This window comes from Pholcus phalangioides, unplaced genomic scaffold (assembly GCF_987345545.1).
Source record: "Pholcus phalangioides strain wild (caught in Gottingen) unplaced genomic scaffold, Ppha-v1.0 ptg000027l_1, whole genome shotgun sequence".
Classification (NCBI taxonomy): Eukaryota; Metazoa; Arthropoda; class Arachnida; order Araneae; family Pholcidae; genus Pholcus; species Pholcus phalangioides.
Window position 1 is genome coordinate 5,590,402 of NW_028301617.1, and position 27,744 is coordinate 5,618,145.

General features: G+C 36.8%; 2 long non-coding RNA genes across 2 annotated transcripts; one reads left to right on the top strand and one right to left on the bottom strand.

Moving 5' to 3' along the window:
• Positions 1 to 585: 585 nt before the first annotated feature.
• On the bottom strand, positions 586 to 16,623 carry LOC149068248 (uncharacterized). The gene is made up of 3 exons (XR_016195170.1): positions 16,406 to 16,623; positions 3,913 to 4,102; positions 586 to 3,507 (listed from the first exon to the last, which is right to left on the bottom strand). It is a non-coding gene; the product is annotated as an uncharacterized LOC149068248 (long non-coding RNA).
• A 303-nt stretch (positions 16,624 to 16,926) lies between these two features.
• On the top strand, positions 16,927 to 27,284 carry LOC149068249 (uncharacterized). Its single transcript, XR_016195168.1, has 4 exons — positions 16,927 to 17,058; positions 22,809 to 22,913; positions 23,527 to 23,595; positions 27,130 to 27,284. It is a non-coding gene; the product is annotated as an uncharacterized LOC149068249 (long non-coding RNA).
• The last annotated feature ends 460 nt before the right edge of the window (positions 27,285 to 27,744 follow it).

Below are 27,744 nucleotides of genomic sequence, written 5' to 3' on the forward strand. Positions count from 1 at the left end.
CCGCGGAACCCCCAACGAATCGGTAGATGCGGGAATGTGCATGTACGTGTAGTGAAACCTGACGTGAAGTTTTTTTTTTGTTTCACTGTAATGCTTGTTATGTGTAGTGCTGCCATCTGCCACCAGTTTTTCTAACTATGAGTGAAGTGTTATGATTGAATGATTTATCGTTGTAGGACTGTTGCTCTCTGTGGCGAGACTTTTTAACGGGGGGAACGGCTCGCATTTGCGCCTTGAAGTTGGGAATCACAGAAAACCAAGAGCTGGCGAAAGGTGAATAGATAGAAGGAATTATTTGCCGCCAGCCAGACGGCAAATAATTCCTGCTATGCATTTACCTTTCGCCGGCTTGCTGGTTGCGTTTTGATATTGAGTATTCTTAAAAGTGGAGAACTCGACAGCAATGAGATGAGGCTTATCAGTGAAACAAACAGTTGTCTGTCTCATAAACTCCTTTCAAGCCGGGTCCACACCAGCAGCGGTAAAGTAAGGAGCAGACATTTTTTGTAATTTTTGACCCCCCCCCCCTCCCCTTGTCTGCAAAACCCTGACCCACCCTTCTCACTTAAAACAACCCCCCCTCTCCCTTTTGTTAACAAAATTTCGTCAGCTCTGTCCTCTATCTCCTAACGTGTATTGTGATCGGATACGTACGCGGGGGATGGAGGGGGGGGGGGGGCAAGGAGACACGAGTCCTCCCCCAATGCACCCCAGACGATCAAAAACTTAATTTTTTATGCAAAAAATATCTTAAAAAATTAAAACTTCGTAAGAAAATAGCTTTACATGTTATTATAATGAATTTCTGTAAATTTCAATGCTACTTGATAGGTAAGAACTCAAAATTCCTCTATAAGAAAATAATTGCGAACCATTCTCTAAGTCATACATGGTAAACTATGCCCTGCGGGCTAAATGGGGCCCTCGGGGTTATCTGATGCGGTCCACCACCCCAAACCTAATTTTGTATGAAATGAACTAAGTGGGCGCATTTACGGATCGCTTAAGTGACCCGTTGCACAATTCCAAAGCCTTCAGCGACCTGTGGCACATTTCCAGATCACATAAGCGATCTACGGCATAATTACGTATCACTTGAGTGACGCGCGGCAGTTTCAGAGCAATTAAGCGGCCCACGGTACACTCTTAGAGCAATTAAGCGGCCCACTGCACATTTCTATAGCACCGCAGTAGCCCGCAACACATTTTTAGACCACCTGAACGGTCCGGGCACCTTTCTAAATCACTTGAATGATCCGCGGAACATTTAGAGATCACTAAAGTGGTTCTGCAGAGGACTTGTAAATACCCCCCCCCCCTCCTGCATCAAAAGTCAGCAAATCGGAAACCCCCCCTTCTTCCCCCTATCGATGCTGACGTAATACGTGACTGAATCCTAAACTGCAGCGCGCAAAACTGGTTTTTGAGTGTGACCAAACGTATTCATTAACGTACGAACATAGTGCAGGGGCTGGTTTCCGATTCTGCAAGCCGCCACCGTTACGGACTGGTTAAAAACCCGTTTAATCGCTCCGTAACGGCGCCGACTTGCAGAATCGGGAACCAGCACGCACTTGTGACGCTCGTACACTTAGATCTGGAAATAATTTGCAACAAGAAAAGATATTCTCTGGATTGAATCCCTCTCCTGTCTTTTCAGATCAATCGAGTGTCAGAAACGAGAAAAATCTCAGCGTGGATTCTTTTTATGGGTCTCTAATGAACAATCTTGGCGGCGCATGGGACAAACGTGGTTTCTGTGTCTGTCAAAAAGACTCTTCAATGAGAAAGTATTGCCGCATCCGCATTTGAACGACTTGTGTGTTGAGTGGAACCCTTTGTGAAGGTCTAAGCCGCTGTTGGTGGCGAATCTTTTATGGCAAAACTCACATTCGTAAGCATTTTGTTCGGTGAGAACTTCTTCATGGCATTTGGTCTGGCACATTTCTGAAGATGTCTGATCGCTCAGGTCACCAAGTTTGCTCGATTTCGATCCGGTATGAACCTTTTCGTGCTCTTTCAGATAAGACATATATGAAAATGCCCGATTACAGACGACACACTCGTTGGGTTTCTGTCCGATGTGAATTCTCCCGTGTCTCCTCAGTGTAGACTGTTGTGTGAATATCTTGTTGCAAACGGCACATTCGTAGGGTTTGCCACCAAAATGAATCTTTTTGTGTTCTTTCAGATCAGATGGGTTCGTGAAGACTTTGTTGCATTTAACGCATTCGATGGGTTTTTCTGTAGAACGAAACTTTACGCGTCCTTTTGGGTGATACAGTTTTGAAAATTGGTTGCAAACGTCACACACGTAAAGTTTCTCTCCTGAGTGAACTTTTTCGTGTCTCTTCATACGAGAGCTCTCTGAAAATGTGCGGTTGCAAATGCCACATATGAAAGGCATTCCTACAGAGTGAACTTCCCAATGGATCTTCAAGCAATTGAACCGATCGAATTTCTTAGAGCAAGTATTGCATTGATATTTTTTTCTTTTTGTATGAGCCATTCTATCGTTGTATGGCTTTGAGAACCTGGGCAATGTGTTTTTGCGGACGTTACATTCAAATGTCATTGTTTCAACGCCAGTTTTTTCGGCCGATTGTATATTTTGTACCATTCTATCGTTGTATAGCTTTGAGAACCTGGGCAATGTGATTTTGCGGACGTTACATTCATATGTCATTGTTTCAACGCCAGTTTTTTCGGCCGATTGTATATTTTGTACAATTCTATCGTTGTATAGCTTTGAGAACCTGGGCAATGTGATTTTGCGGACGTTACATTCATATGTCATTGTTTCAACGCCAGTTTTCTCGACCGATTGTATATTTTGTACCATTCTATCGTTGTATAGCTTTGAGAACCTGGGCAATGTGTTTTTGCGGACGTTACATTCATATGTCATTGTTTCAACGCCAGTTTTTTCGGCCGATTGTATATATTGTACCTGCGTTGAGGTTGTTTTCTTCAGACTTTCAGCCATACGCAAACGCTTTTGTACCTTTGCTTGAGCTTTGTGAATCAATTTATGTTTTGTAAAAAAATCCAGTCGATTAAATATCTCTAAGCACCAACCACACTTATGTTCCTTCCCTTCCGTATGGATCTCTTTATGGAATTCTAGGCGCGATGCTGTTTTGAGTTTTTTGCCGCAAACCTCACAATCGTATGTTTTCGCGTTAACGTCAACTTCCCCAGTCGGTTCGGTGGTTTTTATTTGCTTTGGAAGTTTCTTCTTTTTATGCGAATGTTTCTGCTTGTTTGCTTCAGTGCTATGAGTCTGTACGGCAGTGGAATTATTTACTTCACTCAAGCATTCTTTTTTAGGTTTCGGTTTGAACGGATTCATCTCGGATGGATTCAGCAATAGAATTTTCAAATCAAAGACGAAAAGTAGCTTAAACGAGGGAAAACTTCGGCTACCGTGCTTTTTTGGTTTATATCAGAGTATGGGTCTTGTTGTTTTCTGATTAACCATCTAGTCAAGATCTGCCTTTGGAAAACCTGCGTAAAAGAAAAAAACACTTTGAAACATAGTAAATGCAAATCACATCAATCCGTAGAAAATCATCGTCTGTTTGTCGATTGCTAAACGCTGATAATATTACTACACCACACACATTTACTTAGTAAACATTCCTCTGGGGAATATCTAACGAATTGGTGTATGCTGAAAAGTGTCGTGTGTGTGTGTGTGTCTCAAAGTAGTTATGATGTAAGAGTTGTTTGTGTTTTGTGTTCGAAAATTGCTGCCATCCGTCTTCCATATTGGAAGTAAAAGAGGCAGATGCCCAAAACTTTCGTGCTTAATGTAAGTACCGTCTCAAATTGTTTATTAAGCGAACATCTTTGCATCTATTGACTTTAGGAACATACTTTCAATCCTAATAAGTTGGTGGATTTATTTACTTCAGTTGAAAATGATGTTATGGGTGGATTCGGGAACAAAATTCAAATCACAGACTTGAAATGCAGCAGGCGTAGAACATGGAACAAGAAAAAATGTTGAGTCCTCCCTTTCGTAGCTTTCTGGTGATAAGGAGGTACGGCTCTTGTGAATCCTGATCGATAAGTTGGACACAATCTGCGTCAGGAACACCTGCAATAAGCACAATAAAATATAGTGACGATTTCAAAAACTCTCCTCGAGCTTTGATTTCATATATTCGAGGACATCGACATTAAGAAAGTGCAACATTAAAATACAATTTAAAGGAATGATGAAAAATACTTTTCCAAATTATAAACACATGAAACAAATGCATTTCTTGAATGAAAAAAAAAAAATAATGAAAATTCAGAATTGATCAAAAACAATTCTGGAATTAAGGAGAAATAATCCCGTACTGAATGAAAATTTAGAGCTGATGAAAAGCAAAAAACTGATTCCAGTACTAACAAATACTCAGAATATATTCCGAAAATAACGTCACTCTCCGCTATTCGTACGAAGGTAGGTCTCAACACCTGGCTGAAGATATGATGAATTCAGGAAAGAAAATTAAACTGCTTCTTTGCAGGAAATCCAACCCATGTCTTTTCTCACTCGCCCGGGTGAGCGCGTTAAACCACTACGCAACAAAAGCAACGAACCTCTTAAGGGGCCGTTCAAGTATTACGTCAGCAATTTTTCAGCCATTTTTGACCTCTTCCCCCCCCCCCCCCCGTCAGCAATGAATGAACGCCAGGGGCTCTGCCACCGGACTTATCCCGTTGCCGAGATCTCTTCCAGCCCAGCTTCGTGGCAGAGTCTGGAACAAAATGAGTGCACCTAACAGTCTGAGTGTGTAGCTAGTGTTGTGTTTGATATTTCAGTGCTGCCATCTATACTTCAAATTGTGAGTGAAGTGTAATGATTGAATATTCGTTACGTTGTAGGCCTGTTGCTCTCTGTGGCGAGACTTTTTAACGGGGAGATCGGCTCGCATTCGCGCCTCGAAGTTGGAAACCACAGAAAACCAACTTCAGCCGACCACCACTGTGGCACCGATGGGGTTCGAACCCGGATCCTCGTGATGCGAGTCCGTCACTATGACCACTCGACCACCACAGCGGCCCCCCTGTCAGCAAAGCTCTGACCACCCTTGTCAGCACAATTTCTTCATCTCTGCCCCCCCCCCCTACCTCCTATCGCCTATTATTGGGATCAAAGACTGAACACGGGGAGGGCTCCTGCCCTCCTCCAAACGATTAAAAAATCATTTTTTTTTCAAATCAAAATTGCGAAAGAAAATACCTTTATATGTTATCGTAACCAATTTCTGTTAATTTCAATGCTATTCCAAGGCTAAGAACTCAAAATTTCCTTTTAAGAAATTCATTGTGACCCACCATCTAAGCCGTATAATGATAAATCCTTGGCCCGGGGGGTTATCTGATGTGGCCTGCACCCACCCCCCCCCCCAACCTAATTTTGTAAAAATGGACAAAGCGGAACGTTTACAGATCGCTTAGGTGACCCATCTAAACTCGTTATTGAAACTAATCTTAATCTCGTATCTTTCTTTATAGATGACAAACAAAGTTTAGAACCTGAGAAATTGAATTTTCTGTATATTTCGGGCCGAAAAAGTACCATCTCTTAATAAAGTATAGAATCGATTCCAGGTAAATTTAGTTATATAGTAAAAATTCCAAGAGCTCGGCCACACTTAACCAAACAATAAATGAAAGTGAATTCAAGAAATTCTGATCCCATAATGGGACGTTGAGAGAAAGGGATTTTCATCACATAAAAAAGGAACTGGTACAGTACTTGCATGTACTACAGAGGGAATTTTGAAATCTGCAAATTCATTTCTTGATCAGTAAGAATGCTGCACGCAGTAAGATTTCGTAAGCATTTTTTTTTTTTGCCTTGGGAATATTGAAGAACTGATGACGTGCATTATAGATTAGTCTTCAGCATTCTTGTTTACACCATTCAGTCCTCGCAGAAAAGTATGAAACTTATTGATGCTATCGATATACAACCTCTGACAATAAAGTTCGGTGAATAAAGTCAGAACGGCCGATCTGGCAACACTGGCGAAGCAAAACGCTGCACATGCGTAGCGGCAGGTGTTGACCATCTGCCGCCACCGTTGTTCAGTTGAGCGTCGTTTGTGTTCCGTGAAAGACTTGTTTTACAAAGTGCTTGTTTAGTGCATTGGTTCTTAACTGAGAACAGGAAAATGAACGAACAAAAGATCACTGAGGATGAGTCCTGGTGTCTCAGGTACGACCCTGAAACGAAACGGCAAAGCATGGAATGGCGTTCTCCTGCATCACCTCGTCGGGAAAAGGTCAGAGCAGAAAAATCACTCATCAAAACGATGCTAATCACCTTTCTTGACAGTCAAAGCATTATCCACAAGGAATTTCTACCTGAGGGAACGACGATGAATGCTGCAAGGTACATTGAAATTTTGACCCGTTTCATGAAACGTCTACGCATGGTACGACCTCAGTACGCACAACAAGGTTCATGGTTTCTTGTTCACGACAATGCTCGCCCTCACACAGCCAATATCGTCAAACAGTTCCTGGCAAAAAAGGGGTTGGTGCAAATTGAACATCCACCATACTCGCCAGATGAGGCTCAATCCTCCAGACTTCTTCCTATTCCCACGACTCAAACTCGCTGCTTTGAAAGGAAAGAGATTTGACGATATTCCTGACATCCAACGAAACGTGACGAGGCTTTTGAACTCCATCCCAAAAGAAGACTTCTTGCAAAGTTTCCAGGACATGTATAGGACATCTCAGCGGTGCATAGTAATGGGAGGTGACTATTTCGAAGGACAGTAAGGTAACTTTCGTTAACATTTCATCTACGTTAATGTTACAGGACTATTCACCGAACTTTATTGTCAGAAGTTGTATAAGGTGGGGGTAGACCAATTTTCCATCATGAAATTCGAAAAAGAATGATGGGGAAAAAAGCAGACTTACTGCCTACCAAGGTTGCTAAGAAAACCAAAAAACCGGATGTTTTTGGTTTAACCCGGTTTTTAAACTACCTAACTTTCGGTTTCGATATATGGTGTGACCATGCGTACCGCTCTCAACAAAAATGTCCCACTTTTAGGCTTTTTCGTTGAATTCAAATTCCACATTTTTTTCGCCATTACTCGCTCATATATCTCTGAGGTTCCAAAGAAAATTGGAGTTCTCCGTCTGGATGATTTATTCGTGGAACCCCCACCCTAAAGCAGGGCATCTCGGCTGGGATCTTAGACGGGCCGCAGACTAGACTTTTTACTATAGTGACAGAGCGGGGGTCATGTCTGGTGTTCGGGGCCCTTGTATAGTAAGCTGATGCAAATTAGCAGCCTCTGAATCCCAACCAAGGCCGTATCCTTAACATCAGGGACGTCGGGAGCGTTTTGAACTTGTGGATTCTTGTCTTGTTCTTATAGAGGAAATTTTGATTTCTGAATGACAGTTCGGGGGGGGGGGTTGCTCGGACCTATGTCACAAACTACCGCGGGTGATCGAGCACCCACAAAACCCCCAATCCTGACGGATCTGTTTAATACGGCTTTGACACCCCCCCCCCCCCCAACAAATCAAGAGCTCTATATCAACCAACACTACCAGTGATATTCACTACGAAATTCTTTCAGGCGACAAATATTACGTAATTGTCCTTTTTTTTAGCTCAGAATAATGATGTTTCATCATTCCAATACTGCTAATTTGAAATTACTTTTAGCAGCGGCAAGTAGGAAACGGTCGCATTCCCTATATGCAACTAATCATCCAGCAGATGAGAAAAATTTGCCACACACACCATGGAAAGTTCTTGGAAAAAGTACATGACTGTGCAGCAATAGAAAACGAGTTTTTTCGTATATCTCTTCAAAAAAAATAGCAAGGGACTTGCTCAACCACTCACTCATTGTATGCTTTTATCAGGGGCTCCCTTTTCACTGAGTAAAGAAAAGACCGACAGATCCAAATTATCGTTAATTGAATGCACGTGTTCAGTATGTACAGTCTACAAAAAAACGATTTTTTTTTGGTTTTTTTTTGGGGGGGGGAAGGGGGGGGGGTCCTGAGCCTGTCCTTCAAAATTATTGGAGGAGCTTGGGCACGTGGGTCGGATACAAGTTTACGCATATGAGAGGGTGGATGGTGGCTCTTACCGTTGGCAGTGCGGAAAAGTAATAAAAAAAACCACGCAAATTAAAATAAATATAGTGATTTAAAATACCTTTTTTTTAATTACTTGAAAAAAAATTTCTTCACTTTTCCATTGTACAACATGATTTATAATTTGTGTGTGTCCAGAAAAGAGATGCACAAAACATTTTTGTCTCAATTTTCACGGTGCATGCAATCGGTGTTTGATCTCGTTTATCGAATCATCTTTTCTTTCATGCACAAGAATCATCGTTGAGATTTGTCTTCTGTAAATATAGAATGCCGAAATGATTATTCACATGCGTTCTGGAAATAGTAGCGGAGAGGTTTTCTGGTGTTTTTGACGATAACTTCCTGGTGATAATTAAAACATTGTGTATCTTTTCTTTTTATATATTTGAAGTCATTTATGTATTTTTTTTTTTCCTTCATAAATTCTCCCTCACACTACCAGAAGTCTGGAAAAATGGAAAGACAAACGTCGAACCATTTCTCCTTCCTCTTTGAATATCAATATACAGCATCTCATTTTACTAGGATGTTTTTTTTAATACATGTTTCCGTGTGTGTGTTTGTTCATATTTATGTTGAGCACTTTAGGTAACAAAGCTACGTCATTATTGCATTTATTATTTTTTATTCTATTTTACAAGTTTTATTTTCTCAGCGACTTTTTTTGTACTTTTTAACTACATCGATGAGACTATTGATTGATGCCTTTTAACCCTTTACACGGCATAATAGCAATAAGCTTCCTTATGATTTTCAGCAGTAAATGAGTATATAAAGTAATGAAAAAGTAATGGGTATAGAGCAGCTTTTTCAAAGTGTGCGTCGCTGTTTCTAGAAGCATCGTCAACCTTTTAGTGGGGTGCCGTGGCAAGCTTGAGATATTGATTTGTGCACCTATTTATGCTTTGAAGTTCTTTTATACGGGGAAATAGCTATTAATCTATCCTAAATAGCCGCTGACGAATCATGAATTAGGCAAGGGAGCCGTGGTTGACAAAAGTTTGTAAACCATCGGTATAGGGAAAAGTGTTCCACTGAGAGAGGGATTAACTTTACAAAATATTTGGGCTCTTGCCGATGCTGAAATAAGGAGAGATATCTTGTCAATGCCACTCAAAGGGTTGAGATTAGTCTGAAATCAGCGATGAAACGTACTGTCTCAAGTCTATTGCTGTTATTACCGTTGTGATATTCAGATTCTATGATGCTCATTTTATTCTCATGCTTAATTAATATACAGGGTGTATGGGAAAGTCCATTGGACCTGAAATGACTTGCAAACAAAAAGAGCTACAGCAATGCAACTCCTCACACGGAAAGGGTCCCAAGGATATGTCTTCAAAAATTTTAATTAAAAAAAAAACACTTTCAGTACAATATTTGAGCTATGTCCAAATGGTGATTGGTATGATTGGTATTGCTTTAGTAACACGAGCAGATATGTTCCGGCGTCCCTGAGCAGTATTGACTTTTGCAATAAGGAAAGTCCAACGAAAATTTCGACGAAGCCCTAAATTTAACGATAAATGTTTTTTTCCGTATGTTGGAATTTTCGTGTTGGTGGCTGCATGGAGAAAATGTGAAGAATTGTCCTTCACATTGGGTGATACAGGAATGCAAGAGATGTCACTACCCGAATCGATTAAAAAATTACAATTTGTCGCTTTATCATACACGTAAAGTCTACATTTAGTAGGACCTGCACCGGAAAAAGTATGCTGTAGCGATGCAGCAGCGCGCTTTAGTTTTTTGATTTGTATGTGCACGGCTGGTAACACTTTGTTGCTTTGTCACCAAATTTATCATGATAGAAACATAGTGCTTGTGTAGTATTCAAGTTACGATTTCTAAAATTACGGCTGTTGCTTCGGTAGCGAGAATGAGTACGCCCTCTTGAATAATTTTCATTTTTAATTTTCGTTGACAAATCTGCAATTTGAATTTTTAATTGCGATATTTCACTATGTGATTGTGCAATATCAGATTTCACAGAATCTGATGAAGGGCCTGACTGTGAAGAAATCGCAGAAATACTCGGTATTGGTCGTATCTCGGAAATTTTATCGGCTAGTATTGCCAACTCAGTTAAATCCGCAGTTGACACTGATAAAATGGCCTGAGAGTTCAAAGGTTACCTTTCCATCCAAATAGTTTTTAGAAAATCGTCAGTTACTGAATTTCCTGCCAGCTCTTTCATTTGTCTCAGTAGAGCGGATGGTTTCTTATACCCAAGAGTCAATTCAGACAACACTTTGGGGATTTGCATAGATTTAGAACCTGTAAATTCAGCGATAAGCCTTTGTTTAAGTGCTTCGTATTTGTTTTCGGCTGGTGGATTAAAGCACCAAGTCCGAAACCGAATGAAGCTAGTCGGCATCTACATCTGCTAAAACGGTGTTATATTTCGTAATATCGGAAATTATTTGTGCTACTGCGAAATTAGCTTCCACTTGCACGAACCATAAAGTAATATTATTTATTCATATCGGAGGCAATTTACAAGATACCCTTGCGACCACCGTAGGATCCGTGCGGTCATCCATCTCGCAATAACAATAATAAAATAGATGGAGAAAAAAAGAGGATAAAATTCCAACTATAAAATTATTTTATGCGAACAATATTAGAATTTTAAAAGAAAAAAATATATAAAGTCCAGAAGATTAGCGAAAACAGTAGCTCACCGTGAGAAGATCCCATCAGGCCAATGGGAAGCAGAGGGAAAATAATCCAGAGCTTGGAGATACGACCAGAAAGTTTATTCAGAAGGTTTTGTTCATTTGAGAGTCACCACTGAAGCCTTTGGCGTACACATAACACAAATTTACTAAACATTTTAGCACAAATTACCAAGACACAAATATAAGACAACTAAGAATCAGACAAACTGAACAAGCTTCTGTGTGTGAGTCAGCGAGTGATACAGTATAAGAAAGATCTTCGTTAAGAGTTGGGGGGAGGAGAGTTTAGTTTTAGTTCCAGTCTCAAAGTCAAACCAAAACCAGAGATGTTCTTCGTTTTGAGGTAAACAGTGTCCGCCTCAGCACACTTTAAAAGAGCTTCAAAACTTCCCGTAGAGTTAGGCTGACCATATTTCCTTGAGAGAAATACGGGAAATTGGAATTCAAAATACGGTAAAATACGGGACATCGCCAATTATCGCCACGAACAACGCCAAAAGTGTACAAAGTTGCCAAACATTGCTGAAATTACGGAAAAATCGCAATGGCGGGAAACGAAGCGTTATTGCAAATTGTAGTGGATTAAAATGAATTCCACAAAATAAAACGTTCAACAAGACAAATGTGGAAGATTAATGTTCTTATTTATAGTTGTAATTATCATAATATAATTTATGAGATGAAAAATAATTTCAATCTTTGACTTCAATGAAAAAAAGAAATAAAAAAAGAAATTTTCAATAAAAATCCAAGTAAGCGTCATGTAAAAAACGGGAAAAACCGGGATACTTTTGCAGAAAGAAGTCGGGATGGCTAGAAAAACAAAGAAAACCGGGACTGTCCCGGTAAATACGGGATGTATGGTCACCCTACGTAGAGTAGACAAAACTGTCCGACAAAATTTAGCAATTTTTTTGTGAAAAAAAGATTAAAAAGTTATTCATATACAGGATAGTTCAGAGTTCAGACAAGTGGTTTTGAATCAGGCTGGCTTTTTTTTTTTTTCATACAGGATTTCTAGCAGTTCTAAAATTTGCAGAAAATTAAAAATGGAACAACTACTTATACTTAAGCTGACCATATTTCCTCGAGAGAAATACGGGACATTAAGATTCCAAATATGGGAAAATACGGAACAGCGCCAATTATCGCCAAAAATGACGCCAAAATCAAACAAAGTTGCCAAATATTGTTGAAATTGCAGAGAAATCAAAATGGTGGGAAATCAACCATTACTGCAAATTGAAGTCGATTAAAATGAATTCCACGAAGAAAAACGTTCACCAAGACGAATGTGGGAGATTAATATTCTTATTTATAGTTGTAATTATCATAAAATAATTTATGAGTTGAAAAATAATGTCAATCTTTGACTTCAATAAAGAGTAAATATTCATGTAGGCTTCGTGTAAAATACGGGAAAAACCGGGACACTTTTGCCAAAAACTCGGGACGACCAAAAAAACTGAAAATACCGGGACTGTCCCGGGAAATACGGGACGTATGGTCACCCTACTTATACTGCACTTGGAACCCACCCTGCTTACGCAATGATAGAGAATAATTCTTTGAACCAACTTTGATTTGGAAATTCGTTTAAAGATAATTAATAGAAATAAGATTTTTGGCTATTCGAAAAACATTAGCTGGCAAAATTACTATAAATTAAATTCAATAAATTTGCCAAGACAATCGTAATCAATCATTTTCAGAATTTGTAAATTATAGTTATTACGATTGATATCACAATTATATAGTAACATATTTTTTCCAAAATTTGTCGATTGGTTTTGGTTGTTGCCGAGGTGAAAAAAGCCGGAAATGAGATGTAATTACAGTTTACTGCCAATGATCATTAAAATATCCGGAACGCGTGCACTCGATGGCGTGCAGGAAATCAGAAAAATTCATGAAATTGAATGACTAGTTAGTTAGTTAATTATGATTTTAATTAGCATCAAGATCGTTGTAATTAATAAACGACAAGCATTCAAATTTATCAAAATCAGGAAATTTGCATTTTTACTAATTTTCACGAATTTGAATGACTTAATTAATTACGATTTTAATTAGCATCGGGATCGTTGTGATTAATAAATGGCAAGCTGTAAAATTTATGAAAATCGAGAAATTCGCAATTTTACTAATTTTTACGAATTTGAATGACTAATTAGTCAATTAATTACGATTTTAATTAGTATCGGGATCGTTGTGATTAATAAAGGGCAAGCGTTGAAATTTATGAAAATCAGGAAATTCGAATTTTTACTAATTTTCACGAATTTGAATGACTTAATTTATTAATTTATTAATTACGATTTTAATTAGCATCGGGATCGTTGTGATTAAGAAATGACAAGCAAGCTTTCAAATTTATGAAAATCAGAAAATTCGCAATTTTACTAATTTTCACGAATTTTAACGACTAATTAGTTAATTAATTACGATTTTAATTAGTATCGGAATCGCTGATTAATAAATGGCAAGCTTTGAAGTTTATGAAAATCAGAAAATTCGAAATTTTACTAATTTTCACGAATTTGAACGACTAATTAGTTAATTAATTACAATTTTAATTAGCATCGGAATCGTTGTGATTAATAAATGGCAAGCTGTAAAATTTATGAAAATCGAAAAATTCGCAATTTTACTAATTTTCACGAATTTGAATGACTAATTAGTCAATTAATTACGATTTTAATTAGTATCGGGATCGTTGTGATTAATAAAGGGCAAGCGTTGAAATTTATGAAAATCAGGAAATTCGAATTTTTACTAATTTTCACGAATTTGAATGACTTAATTTATTAATTACGATTTTAATTAGCATCGGGATCGTTGTGATTAAGAAATGACAAGCAAGCTTTCAAATTTATGAAAATCAGAAAATTCGCAATTTTACTAATTTTCACGAATTTTAACGACTAATTAGTTAATTAATTACGATTTTAATTAGTATCGGAATCGCTGATTAATAAATGGCAAGCTTTGAAATTTATGAAAATCAGAAAATTCGAAATTTTACTAATTTTCACGAATTTGAACGACTAATTAGTTAATTAATTACGATTTTAATTAGTATCGGGATCGTTGTGATTAATAAAGGGCAAGCGTTGAAATTTATGAAAATCAGGAAATTCGAATTTTTACTAATTTTCACGAATTTGAATGACTTAATTTATTAATTACGATTTTAATTAGCATCGGGATCGTTGTGATTAAGAAATGACAAGCAAGCTTTCAAATTTATGAAAATCAGAAAATTCGCAATTTTACTAATTTTCACGAATTTTAACGACTAATTAGTTAATTAATTACAATTTTAATTAGCATCGGAATCGTTGTGATTAATAAATGGCAAGCTGTAAAATTTATGAAAATCGAAAAATTCGCAATTTTACTAATTTTCACGAATTTGAATGACTAATTAGTCAATTAATTACGATTTTAATTAGTATCGGGATCGTTGTGATTAATAAAGGGCAAGCGTTGAAATTTATGAAAATCAGGAAATTCGAATTTTTACTAATTTTCACGAATTTGAATGACTTAATTTATTAATTTATTAATTACGATTTTAATTAGCATCGGGATCGTTGTGATTAAGAAATGACAAGCAAGCTTTCAAATTTATGAAAATCAGAAAATTCGCAATTTTACTAATTTTCACGAATTTTAACGACTAATTAGTTAATTAATTACGATTTTAATTAGTATCGGAATCGCTGATTAATAAATGGCAAGCTTTGAAATTTATGAAAATCAGAAAATTCGAAATTTTACTAATTTTCACGAATTTGAACGACTAATTAGTTAATTAATTACGATTTTAATTAGTATCGGGATCGTTGTGATTAATAAAGGGCAAGCGTTGAAATTTATGAAAATCAGGAAATTCGAATTTTTACTAATTTTCACGAATTTGAATGACTTAATTTATTAATTACGATTTTAATTAGCATCGGGATCGTTGTGATTAAGAAATGACAAGCAAGCTTTCAAATTTATGAAAATCAGAAAATTCGCAATTTTACTAATTTTCACGAATTTTAACGACTAATTAGTTAATTAATTACAATTTTAATTAGCATCGGAATCGTTGTGATTAATAAATGGCAAGCTGTAAAATTTATGAAAATCGAAAAATTCGCAATTTTACTAATTTTCACGAATTTGAATGACTAATTAGTCAATTAATTACGATTTTAATTAGTATCGGGATCGTTGTGATTAATAAAGGGCAAGCGTTGAAATTTATGAAAATCAGGAAATTCGAATTTTTACTAATTTTCACGAATTTGAATGACTTAATTTATTAATTTATTAATTACGATTTTAATTAGCATCGGGATCGTTGTGATTAAGAAATGACAAGCAAGCTTTCAAATTTATGAAAATCAGAAAATTCGCAATTTTACTAATTTTCACGAATTTTAACGACTAATTAGTTAATTAATTACAATTTTAATTAGCATCGGAATCGTTGTGATTAATAAATGGCAAGCTGTAAAATTTATGAAAATCGAAAAATTCGCAATTTTACTAATTTTCACGAATTTGAATGACTAATTAGTCAATTAATTACGATTTTAATTAGTATCGGAATCGCTGATTAATAAATGGCAAGCTTTGAAATTTATGAAAATCAGAAAATTCGAAATTTTACTAATTTTCACGAATTTGAACGACTAATTAGTTAATTAATTAAGATTTTAATTAACATTGGGATCGCTGTGATTAATAAATGACAAGCTTTAAAATTTATAGAAATTAAAAAATTCGCATTTTTACTCATTTTCATGAAAGTTACTAAATGTCAGCTTTTACCAAAACTCGACTTGGTAAAACCACTCTTTGGGCTTCTACCGTAACATATATAAATTTTTCTATACATTAATTATATCAGACTCGTCTCCAACTTTACTCTTGGGACCTACGAATAATCGTTGGTAAAAGTAATAGATGTAGTGAGATTTAATCGAACTTTATATATATATATATATATATATCGAGAGGACTGATTGTGTGCGATCATCGGTGATCACCACCCCGTTCACACAGTAGCATGTACATTTTAACATTAAAATGCAATAAGAAATAATTGCGACCGAAGCCAAACATCGTATAGATGTAAAAGTCGTATAAACGAGGCTGCACCTTATATCCTACCTCCCAATTAGCGGACAACCCCCCGTTAGCTGACAAAATTTATGAGCCCATGGGTGTCCGTTATCCAGAGGTTCTACTGTAGTATATATCATAGTTTCCCAACCTTTTTTGTCCCATCACCCCCTTCTTCAGAAATTTTTTTCTCCCACCGCAATCTAACCTATGCTAGAATCCTATGCTATGCTTCATGACCCAATTCCCTCCTCCTCAGTGTTTTGTTGAGGACCTCTATACCCGTAGCTTCTACCGCCCCCTGGAACATTCCATCGCCCCCCACCCAGGGGGCGTTAACGCCCACGTTGGGAATCACTGGTACATATTGAGATGAAAAAATATTAAAGAAAATTACGAGCCGCAATAAACCACACACACACGCACGCACACGCACACACACACACACATTACTTACTTACTTCTTCATTTACACTTGATTATTTTGCCCTTGGCAATTTGATAGTTTCTTGGGACACCATATTTCACGGAAATTCAGCTCCAAAAAATTTTTTTCTTTGAAAATTTATCTTCAGAACAGAAGAGTTTGAAGCATTTATTTTAAATTTTTCTTGCCGAAATGAACAATTGAAGTTGATGCGCCCTTCCGATTTACGGTTTGTTTGGGAGTACTGTTCCCCTCGAAAAGAGCGATCACTGGTTTGATCTGGCAACCTTGATTACTTGTCTGTATAGAAGAAAACGAACTAGCAGAAAGAAAAGCGCCAACAGACTAGAGCGGAAACCGCTAAAAGAAAGTCGCCAAAGAGAAAAGGGGAATTTCCCTTTTTATGTCACGTGACTTTTTTTACCGAAACAAGCGTAATTTGTCTCCAGCCGCGGCTTTCCCATTTTCCCCCCACCCTCTTACTTCATCACGTGACGTGACGTCACTGCTATGTTTTTTTTTTTTTCCTTTCTGAGTATGAGCTGACCATATCTGCTCGAGGAAAATTCGGTAAATTCGAGTTCAGTCACAGTACAAAGAGGCGTAAAACAAGTCAAGTCAGTTCAGTCACAGTCGACAATATTTACCCTTTCATGGCGTGGATCCACTAATAAGCTTCACACCTGTGTATGTGCTTAATATATATATAGTGCTATATAAAAGTGTGTATTTGTATATCGTCATCAACAGCCATTTTCAATCCACCGCTGTATGGAGGTCTAAGTTTTTCCATTCTGCTCTGCCTGATTCCTTAGCCATCCAGTTGACTCCAGCCACTTTCCTGATCTCGTCAATTCATCTTGCGTGGGAACGGTAAAGCCGGGTTTTCTTAGGAACATAGGTTTGTTGCGCAGCGTGAACCGAATCAGACTGTTTCGCGCCGACAGAAACGTGTTACATCATTACGCTACGCGTTTTCCTAGCGAGGCGCATCAGATCAGGGCGGCTATATACAGTCTACAGGGCTCCCACTCGTCCTACTTTCTTGGTTTTGTCCTACTTTCTAGTTTTTGTCCTACTTTTCCTACCAAATCCTATCGACAAAATTTGTGTAATTGATTTTAATCAGGGTTGGCAAGGTTTTGGACAGTACGGTAAAAACCATGGTAAATACCGTGGTTTTTACCATACTGTCCAAAACTTCCTATTTATAACTATAAGTGAAAAACTTTGCAATTTGATAAAGAGGTAACTTCTATAATCAATTAAACTTTATGTTATATAAATTATATTATATTATTAATTACATTAAATATAATAAAATTTTGAAATTCGAAACAGTATATGCAAAGGGTTGGAAACATGAAGAGTGTAAATAATTTTTCATTTTATAAATTTTTTGTCACTTTCTGAATGTTTTTTTGTTATCTGAAAACAATACAGGGTGTTTCAAAAAGTTTGACCAAATATCAGAGAGAGGTAGTAGAATACCCATTTCAGTACAAGAATATTAATTAAGAGCCATGATTTTTTGCTGTGAGGTCAGAAATTAAACTGGCTAGAGGTGTGCAACAAGCACCCATTTTCAGGGCTCCCACTCGTCCTACTTTTCAGTAAAATGTCCTACTTGCTCGGGTTTGTCCTACTTTTTACCACAAATTCTATCAACAAAATTTATGTAATTGAGTTTAATTGAGCAGGGAATCCTTGATATATTGCCAAATATTACAAATGTTGGAGAATGCAATTAATGATTCTGCCAAAGCAGAAATTGTATTGCTTTAAAGGTTATTTGGGGACGGGGGTGTATGTGGACCATTTGATTTATTAGTTTTTCATTTGTTTAGTTTGAGGGTTCAATAAGTACAGTAGTCATTAAACACTTCTGCTGGTTGAAAAAAAAATTATTTTGTATCTATTACTCTTCATGGTCTTGGACAGTAACTAGCATTCATCATTCAAAATTATGGTGCAAATAGGTGAAACAACAGTTTTCATTACAAAGCAGTTGGATACATAGGCCTATTCTAAGTTTGGTGATTCTGATGCTACCCAATAGCATTCAGTTGTCTTCTGTATTTTTAAGGCATGAATAGGCATAAACAATATTTACCAGAGTTGGCAAGATTTTGGATAGTACTGTAAAATATAAAATTGTACTGTCCAAAACCTCATATTTATAACTAAGTGAAAAACTTTGCAATTTGATGAAGAGGTAACTTCTATAATCAAATAATAAACTTTATATTATATAAATTATATTATAATATTAAAATTACATTAAATATAAAATTTTGAAATTCAAAACAGTATGTGCAAAGGGTTATATGACTGATATCAGGTTATCAAAAAATTGAAACTGAACTGTCTTGAGGTTAGATATTAGATTTATGAAAACATGAAAGATACGAGAATGGGATAAAAAGTTGTTGCATGGAAATCAGAAAAAAACAGTAGATATGACTACAGAATGAAATTAAACTTACGTAATAATCTAGAACTAATAATCAAGTGCAGCTGCACCTTTTAACACTCGATATAACACATAACTAATTTAGCTGCCCTATCTGTGCTAAAATGATTTCTAAGATAACAAAATTTGAAAATATTCTTTCAATTGATGCATGACTTGGGAGACATGAAAATAAAAAAAACGTGTTAAAGACAGTCTTTTGATAAGCCTTCTTCCAGTGTTTTTCGTATTGAATGATAGAATTGTAATTGCATGAATTGTGCAATTGTATTGTATTGATAGTATTGAATGATAGAATTGTAAATATAGCTTGAATTTATTCGGTAAAATATTAGCTCCTAGCCTCATAACCGCAGCAATTTAAATTTAACAAAAACTTCGGGTCTTGAAGTCTTTTATCATCATATAGGCGTAATCAGTGTTTGTGAAATTGTGTTTTGTTAGTCGTGAGTAGGTGCTACATAGTGGCCTTATTTTCTTCAGATATATTTCCCTTTATTTATAATTAGTTTTTAAAAATTGAGAATGTAAAATAGAAAGATCTATTTAAAATTAAAAAAAAAAGTTTGAAAAGTCAAAACGGGACAATTTGCATCAAATAAACACTACACCATTGATATATATTCACATTATATTGCTATCTAATAAAAAATAATGTTTATGTTGAGTTTCACAATAATGCAATGATTATAACTGTGACTATGCATATTTGGTACCTTCAATATAATATATTTTTTAAAGAAAAGTGTTTGGAGAGATTCGGCAGGGTTTTGGACAATCACTGTACTAAATACAGTGCCTGCTTCATAATCATACATGAAAAATAAGATGTGGAGTAGAAATAACATAAGTTATGACAAACTAAAAAACTGAAAACAGTGTTTATATTTAAACAGTTATATACGTGATATTAATTTACTATCAGATTTCCAACTTAGAACCATCAATTTGGTGAAAGTGTACTTAGGAAAAAAAAACAAATGACACCTTTTTGAAATATTTTTGATTTAGTTTTATTTTCTGCTAGTAATTTTTGTAATATGTTAGTATCATTAAAATCCAAAAGGTTTCCACATAACATTTTGAAACTTGGAGGTTTTAGACACTTTTGGACAGTTTTGAACAGTTTATCCCGCGTGTCCTGTCCAAAACCCTAACCCTGATTTTAATTGAGCAGAAAATCATTGATATATTGCCGAATGTTACAAATGTTGAAGAATGCAATTAATGATTCTGCCAAAGCAGAAATTTTATCATTTTTAAGGTTATTTGGGAGGGGGGGGGGGTATGTGGACCATTTGGTTGATTAATTTTTCATTTGCTTAGTTTGAGGGTTCAACAAGTATAGTAGTCATTAAAAACTTCTGTCTGGATGGGAAAAATAATTTTGTATTTATTACTTCGTGGTCTTGGACAGTAACTATAACATTCATCATTCAAAATTATGGTGCAAATAAGTGAAACAACAGTTTGCATTTCAAAGCAGTTGGATACATAGGCCTATTCTAGGTTTGGTGATTCTGATGCTACCCAATAGCATTCAGTTGTCTTCTGTATTTTTAAGGCATGAAGAGGCATAAACAATATTTACAATGCTTAGCAAAGAGTGAGAAATGAAAGTGCTTCATTTGTAAAAAAACAATTACACTGGTATTGAACAGTAAAATGTGAACAAATCCCTTTAAAAAATGATGGACAATGCAGTAAAACAGGTTCACCTTGCTTTATTTACATCAGATCTTGCAATCTACACATTTTGGACCAGCGCTGGTCGAGTCACGTTACGTGCGGCATAGGAAACCTGCTCCTAGGAAAAAGCCATTTTTCTTTTGTACATGCTTTTGAATATCTTCTAATTATATGGTGATTTTTAATCTGTTCTGATTCACTGGTTGTTTTTTATGGGGGGGGGGAGGAGGAGGTGGCAGCTTAGTGGAATATATCCCAGAACGGCAAATTTGAGGAATGCTGGGAAGAGAAAATTATTAGAATGGGAGAAGGGTGGCAAAAATTGTATAATCCTAAATAAATCCGCTTCTGCCGATATTGTAAGAGGCTGGGTCAGTAAATGATCAAGAGAGTGGCCTAGAGAGTTTGCAAGCACAGGCATGACCAAAAGTAGAGGCGTGTGTGAAAGCATGTGAATGACTAAAAGAGTGACCTACATAGCAAGGGATTAAGTCAGTCAGTGACCTGGAGCATGTATAGGCACATGAATGACCAAAAGAGTGACCTAGAGCATGTGAGTGATAACCAGTATGTGATCATGTGAGTGACAACTAGTATGTGATCATGTGAGTGATAACCAGTATGCGATCATGTGAGTGACAACCAGTATGCGATCATGTGCGTGACAACCAGTATGCGATCATGTGAGCCACCAAAACAATGTGCAAGCATATGAATGACTGAAAGAGTGGCTGTGAGCATAGGAGAGTGTGAGAGCACGGGAATGACCAAACGAGTGATGTCCCTGTGTGCTTAAAAACCCAATTAGGAAGTTGTTGCTCTGTCTCTCCTGATGTCAACCAAAACAATTTTTCGTTTGTAAGCACAATACTCAATGAGATGTTTGAATTTGAAGAAAAAAGAGAAAAGGTTGGGGGAAAAAAACAGCATTAAATGTTAAAAAATGGTTTTACCCGCATTTAACGCCCTTTTTCCTAAATTCCCTCTGTTTTTCAAATGCCAATATCGGAAGTGAACATTGCACTTAGAAAAGGAATTTTTTTTTGTTGGCATCAGAAGAGACAGGGCAGCAACTTTGTAATTTGGTTTTAGGCACACAGGGATGGTATAGAAAGTATTTTTTTTTTAAATAACTAGGCGTATACAACCCTTTGCAACATGAATGACGTGTCTGAGTACTTCACGTTATTTGGAAATTAGTTGTAACTGGAAGTATGCTTCTAGAATCAACAGTTCTCTGGCAAAATACATATGCCCTGTTACCTATGCACCTTATATATACAGTATATGAAAGGATGGCGTCACTCTTCGCTACCATACGAAGGTTGTTTTTTTTAAAATATCTTTCTGCAACAGTCAGTTGTTAAAAACCTTCATATGGTAGCGGTGAGTGACATCATCCTTTCTTAAGTCCCCATCTAGTGGCAGCGGCAGCAATTGTGAGCTTGGCCTGAGTCATGTCTGGCCATCTATGTACAGTCATCTTTCAGTACATACAAGCTCGAAGGAAAGATTGAGAGATTCGTTGCCTTTGTAGTTTAGTGGTCTAGGCCATTCACCCGGAAAGTAAAAGGACGTGAGTTTGATTTCCCTTCTATTTATCCCTTCTATTTCCCTGCTGAATTATCTCTCTTATAATATATCTTCGCAACAGCCAGTTGTTAAAAAAAAACTTTGTATATGCAGTATAACCTGCTGTAATGATACTGTAAGGACTTTCATTTCTTTCAAATCAAACACAACTCAAGTCTATCACCATCTATGGGCAACAATTTACTACCTAGTGAGTTGTGCTGGATGTGTAAGTGTGTGTGCGCGCTTAACACTCTGAGTGTGTATCTAATGTTATGTCTGACTTTTCAGTGTTGCCATCTATATTTCAGAAGTGAAGTGAGTGAATTGTAATGATTGAATTACGTTTATACCGTCTGTAGGTCTCTGTGGCGAGACTTTTTAAAGGAGAGATGGGCTCGCATTCTTGCCTCGAAGTTGAGAACCAGAGAAACCAACTTCAGCTGACCACCTCTGTTCGGTGGTGGGGTTTGAACCCAGGGCCTCGTGATGCGAGTCCGTCACTAGGGTCACTCGACCACCACAGCGGTGATACTGTAGGGACTACAAGAAATATTGTTACAGACAGGTTATTGTTATAAAGCGTTTAGGTATTTGCGCTGTTTCCTAGTGAATAGGAATTCTGCCAGGACCAAAGAAAGTATCGTTATAAGCAGATTTATCATTGCACACAGGTTTCACTGTATATGTATATCTTTTACAGGACTGGAGGTTCTGCGGAACAGTATGAAACCATTTACGGTTCTGCTGAAATTATAATGTTGTGATCCTCTGGTCTAGGGCTTCACACTCACAATTGCCGTAAAAAGTAAGATATTTTATTTGTTCTGGTAGTTTATGTATTGAAAATTCTCTGTGTAATGATAATCCCCAATCCCATATAACAATAAGGGGAAGATGGGGAGCAGTAAAAACCACCTCTTCGGAATTGATTTCCTTTTCATTTTTTGAGCCTGATATTTTGGATGACACTGAATTTTTTCATGTACCAATTCATTAGAGGTTCTGCAGAGGAATATGGACAAGGTGCATGTCTGGTTTAGTAGTAGTGGTCCATCCATCTTCTCCTCTGGACTCAGAGCCTGCATGCTGTTTTCGCGATTTTCACCCTCTCAATGTGGTTTGCGACACCATGTCCCATTGCAGTTTTTGTTCCTCTTGATGCCTACTAACAACTCTCTGAGTTTGTCGGTCCATTAGCAGAACACCCTGTATACAAATTTTATGCCTTAAAATTTACGAATTCATTAACCATCAAATGGAAACGAACCGCTCAATATCTGTCGTTTCGAGTATACAATCTTTTATAGCCTTCTTAAATATATACAATGATTGCTGTGCTGTCTAATAATATCATCAAATTTTCTACATATTCTCGGAGCAAGAAAGCATTGATTTTTTGAAAATTGTTTTCTTTTTAGGTAATGCTATTATAACATCAGCTTTCCTCTTGTGGGGGTTTCTACAAGTTGTTCGACTGGATTCTAAGAGTAAGTCATACCGTTCTTTTTTTACATTTCTACTTAAAAGCTTCACATCTGCGCTTTTTCACAGGTCTTTGAGGTCTCCCTAATCACCTGCCATGGCTTTACTTCTACTTGATTTTCACCAATCAGCTTTCTTAGAATATTCTAATAATTATTCTTCCAGGGGCCTCTAAAGAATCAGGTCTAGATTAGTGTTTGAAACACATTGGTTCTACTCAGGGCTGCAACTACATACATTGTCACCCAGGGCAAACAGGCATTTTGGTGCCCCTTGCCAAGTAGAAGAAACAGTTAAAGAGTGAATTTGTAACCCCTTCTGGTCCAGCGCTCTGGGCAGCAGATCCACCTGCTCTCCCGAGTTGTATTACAATTTTGCCGGAAATACAGGATGGTTGTCCACGGGACCTTCACCATGAGACCAGGGAAAAATATCCTGTGTGAATTGTTATTTATTTCGACAATAGGGAAATTGCTAACATATCCGTAGGGTATTTAGCCGAATATGTTCAAAGGCAACGTAGTGGACGGTAATCATGCTAATGTATGTGTAATATCACCCAATGGTAATGTTGTAAATATGACTAACTCAAAAGGTGACCGACAGATGGCAGCACAAACTTGATGTTGTATTGTATGAGATAGTAATGCATAGATTGAATTATTTTGGAGGAAGAATGAGAGGAATGAATATTTAAAGAAAAGTGGTTTTTGAAAATGAGTGATTTTTACAAAAAAGACGTATTTATTCAAAAAATCCATTGAATCAGTTGAATGCATGCCGTGATCCTTTTTAACCTGGTTTTTTCCGGCATGCCAAAAGCAGACCAGACCCCAACATTGAAAAAGCGCTGGTATCCCTTAAGTTTTACGGCATGCTTGTCAATGCGTGGGGTTACAGTAAGTTTATTCAAATAAGGAAATAAAATAATTTGACCATTGTTCGAATCATTGCTTGTGTACTCAGTTCTGTTTTAGCACAGAATTTTACTTAAATGAAAAATATGTGAACAGAGAAATGGAAATAAGTAGAGTCCATAAAAATCTTGTATAATATAATACTTTTCAGCATAACACAAGAAGGGCCCTTCTCAGAAGCTGTTTCGTCATAATTTTCATTCGGAAAAATACAGTCTCGCAAGAACAATTAATACAAACATATCCGAATACAGCATCCAAACAACAATTCATGTTTTTTGTCTCTTATCTTGCCTACAGTTTATTTTTTGTTTCTCGGAACCATAGCTTTTGCCATTTCATCTTGTAATGGTGGCGTTCTTCACACATACCAACAAACAAAACCAGCATTACTATTGGAATTCACCATCCTAGACCAGAGTTACGTTCAGTAAATTGAGTAATTAATTATCGATTTATCATATTTACTTACATGAGCTTGGGATTAAACATAATCCCAGCTCAGGCACCTTCAACCCATTGTTCGTTAGCACCATGGTGCTCCCAGATACACCCAGTGTGCTCAATGCTCGTGTCTGATATCGTGCTCGCGAGCACTTGATCAACATTCCAATTAAACTTTTTTTGTGCAAAATTGCATTCAAGAATTGAAATCATCCTGATTTCATGCATTCGTATGTTAAAAAAACTTGCCATAAGGGTGCTCTTCTTTTGATGACAGGTGAAGGCGGTGCTCGCGACCAGGAAAAGGTTGAAGACTGCTGTCCTAGCTTAATATGATAAATCCTCGGTTTATGACCAAAAATTAATAAATTGGAGTTTGGAAAAAAATTAGAGTTTGTCTGCTTTTACTGTCTGCTAACGAGGAGTGAAATACATTAAAACTCTATTCCATAGGACCTGGGATCAGAAAAGTGTCTGCTAATGTGAGGTGTCCATTAACGGAGAGTGTCTGTTAGGGGAGGTTCTCCACTGTAATGTTATCTAATAAAGCATACTATTTGTGTTGAGTTTTACAATAATGCAATGATTATAACTGTGATTATGCATATTTGGTACCTTCAGTATAATATATTTTCTGAAGAAAAGCACTCTGACAGATTCTGCAGTGTTTTGGATAAGCACTGTCTTGGATAAGCATATAGTAGGTGCTTCATAATCATACATGAAAAATGAGATGTGAAGTAGAACATGTCTAAAAATAGCATTTACAACAAACTAAAAAATTTAAAACAGAGTGTTTATTTAAACAGTTATATGAATTTACCATCAGATTTCAAGCTTAAAATGGTGAAACAATTGACTTAAAAATTGAAAGATTTTACGCCTTTTGAAAAATTTTTGATTTAGTTGGTTTTATATATATTCTGCTAGTATTTTTGTTTTCATACATTGGTATTATGAAAAAAAAACTATAGGTTTTGGACAGTTTCAGACACTTTTGGACAGTTTTAGACAGTTTATCCCGTGTGTCCTGTCCAAAACCCCCACACCTGCCAGAAAGCCTATTGATTTCAAAACTGCAAATAGTTTTAAAATAGCTCTTTCTGGTACGAGTTACAATGTTCTCTTGTCAAGTTTTAATTTCGATAATAATGCTCAACACCAATTTTGTTTGCAAAGATATTTAAGGGTACGTTGGGGTTGCTGATTACGAATTTGGCATTAGTTTTGTCAGATTGCCTCTAGTTTTTGAGATAAAATGAAATTCAAAATTCAATGGTAATGCATAAGCAGCATACAAATCACATTGAAACTGTGTGAAATGTAAATCAATAGCAAACTTAAGATCAATACATATGGACCACCAATGTCTGATGATGACATGAATGTAATACTGTAGTAGTTGAAATAGAAAAATGAATAAAAAAATTGAATGAGAGGAAATTTTGATGCAAAAATACTGAGAGTATGCATTGTCTCATTGTCTTTTCAAGACCATCCTGGGGAGCCGCGGATTAATATTGTCATGGGTGGAAAAAGTTAAAGAACCACTGCTCTAGGTCACTCAAATTCTTGCGCTCTGCTTTGGTCACTCGCATGCTTGCAAACTCCCTGGGTCACTCAATCATTCCCTCACTGACCCAGTTATTGGCTCTTTGGCTCACTTTTTTGTCAGTAATTTACCTTGTCTCTTGGTCTTTTTTTGGTCACACTCATTCTTGCAAACTCTCTAGGTCACTCATTTGGTCATTCATTCACTCAGTCCCTTGCTCTCTAAGCAGACAGATTTATGGTTTTACTGCCTATAGACCACACCAATTTTTCCACCTCTTTCTCATTCTACTAATTCTTTTGACCACTCGTTCCACCCCTTTGTTGCCTCTCTTAACTTGCTGCCCTGATCTATAGCTCGCTAACACCCCCCCCCCCCTCGCCCTGTAAATATGCCTCTGAACCCTGAACCACTGTTGCACAGCAGCAATTTTTGAATCTTCTTATTTGGGTAGTAGAGGGAGCTAAATTCACAACTGTATTTTGTCTTACCATATCATTCATCTCAAAAAATGAGAAATACAATTGTAAACACATTACACTGGAATCAATGTTGAGTTAATAAAATATCTCCCCCCATATAGATTCTCTTAAAGTAAATATAATATTACGTTTTTCTCTTTTCAGGTGAATGCCTTGAGAAAGTCAGCGATTCAGTAAAATTGGTCACTCAAGACCAGTTTTTCCTAGCAGTATCGAATCAGATGTGGTAGATGAGAAAAATTCCTCTCTAAATTGGAACACATCTTTAATATTCTTCTAACTCCAGAATAACTTAGAAATGAGCGAATCATCTTGTATGAGATCACATGATGGATACAATGAGTATGAAGATGGTTCTGTTCTAATCCCAACAACACTGAGTGTTGAGCGTGTCCAACCCATCTCTCATGAAAACTCTGGCACTGAAAATTATGTGCTTAAATGTGAGTGCTGCGGGAAAACATTTTCGAACAGCTCTGATTTGAGAAGGCATATAAGAGTTCACACTGGAGAGAAGCCGTACGAATGTGACTTTTGTGGGAAAACGTTTTCTGAAATCGGCAATTTGAAAAGACACAAACGAGTTCACACCGGAGAAAAGCCATATCGGTGTGACTGTTGTGGTAAAATGTTTTCAATCATCACAAGTATGAAGAAGCATAAAAGAATTCACACTGGGGAGAAGTTATATGAGTGTGATGTTTGCAATAAAACGTTCTCTGAAATCGGCCATTTAAAAGAACACAAAAGAGTTCATAC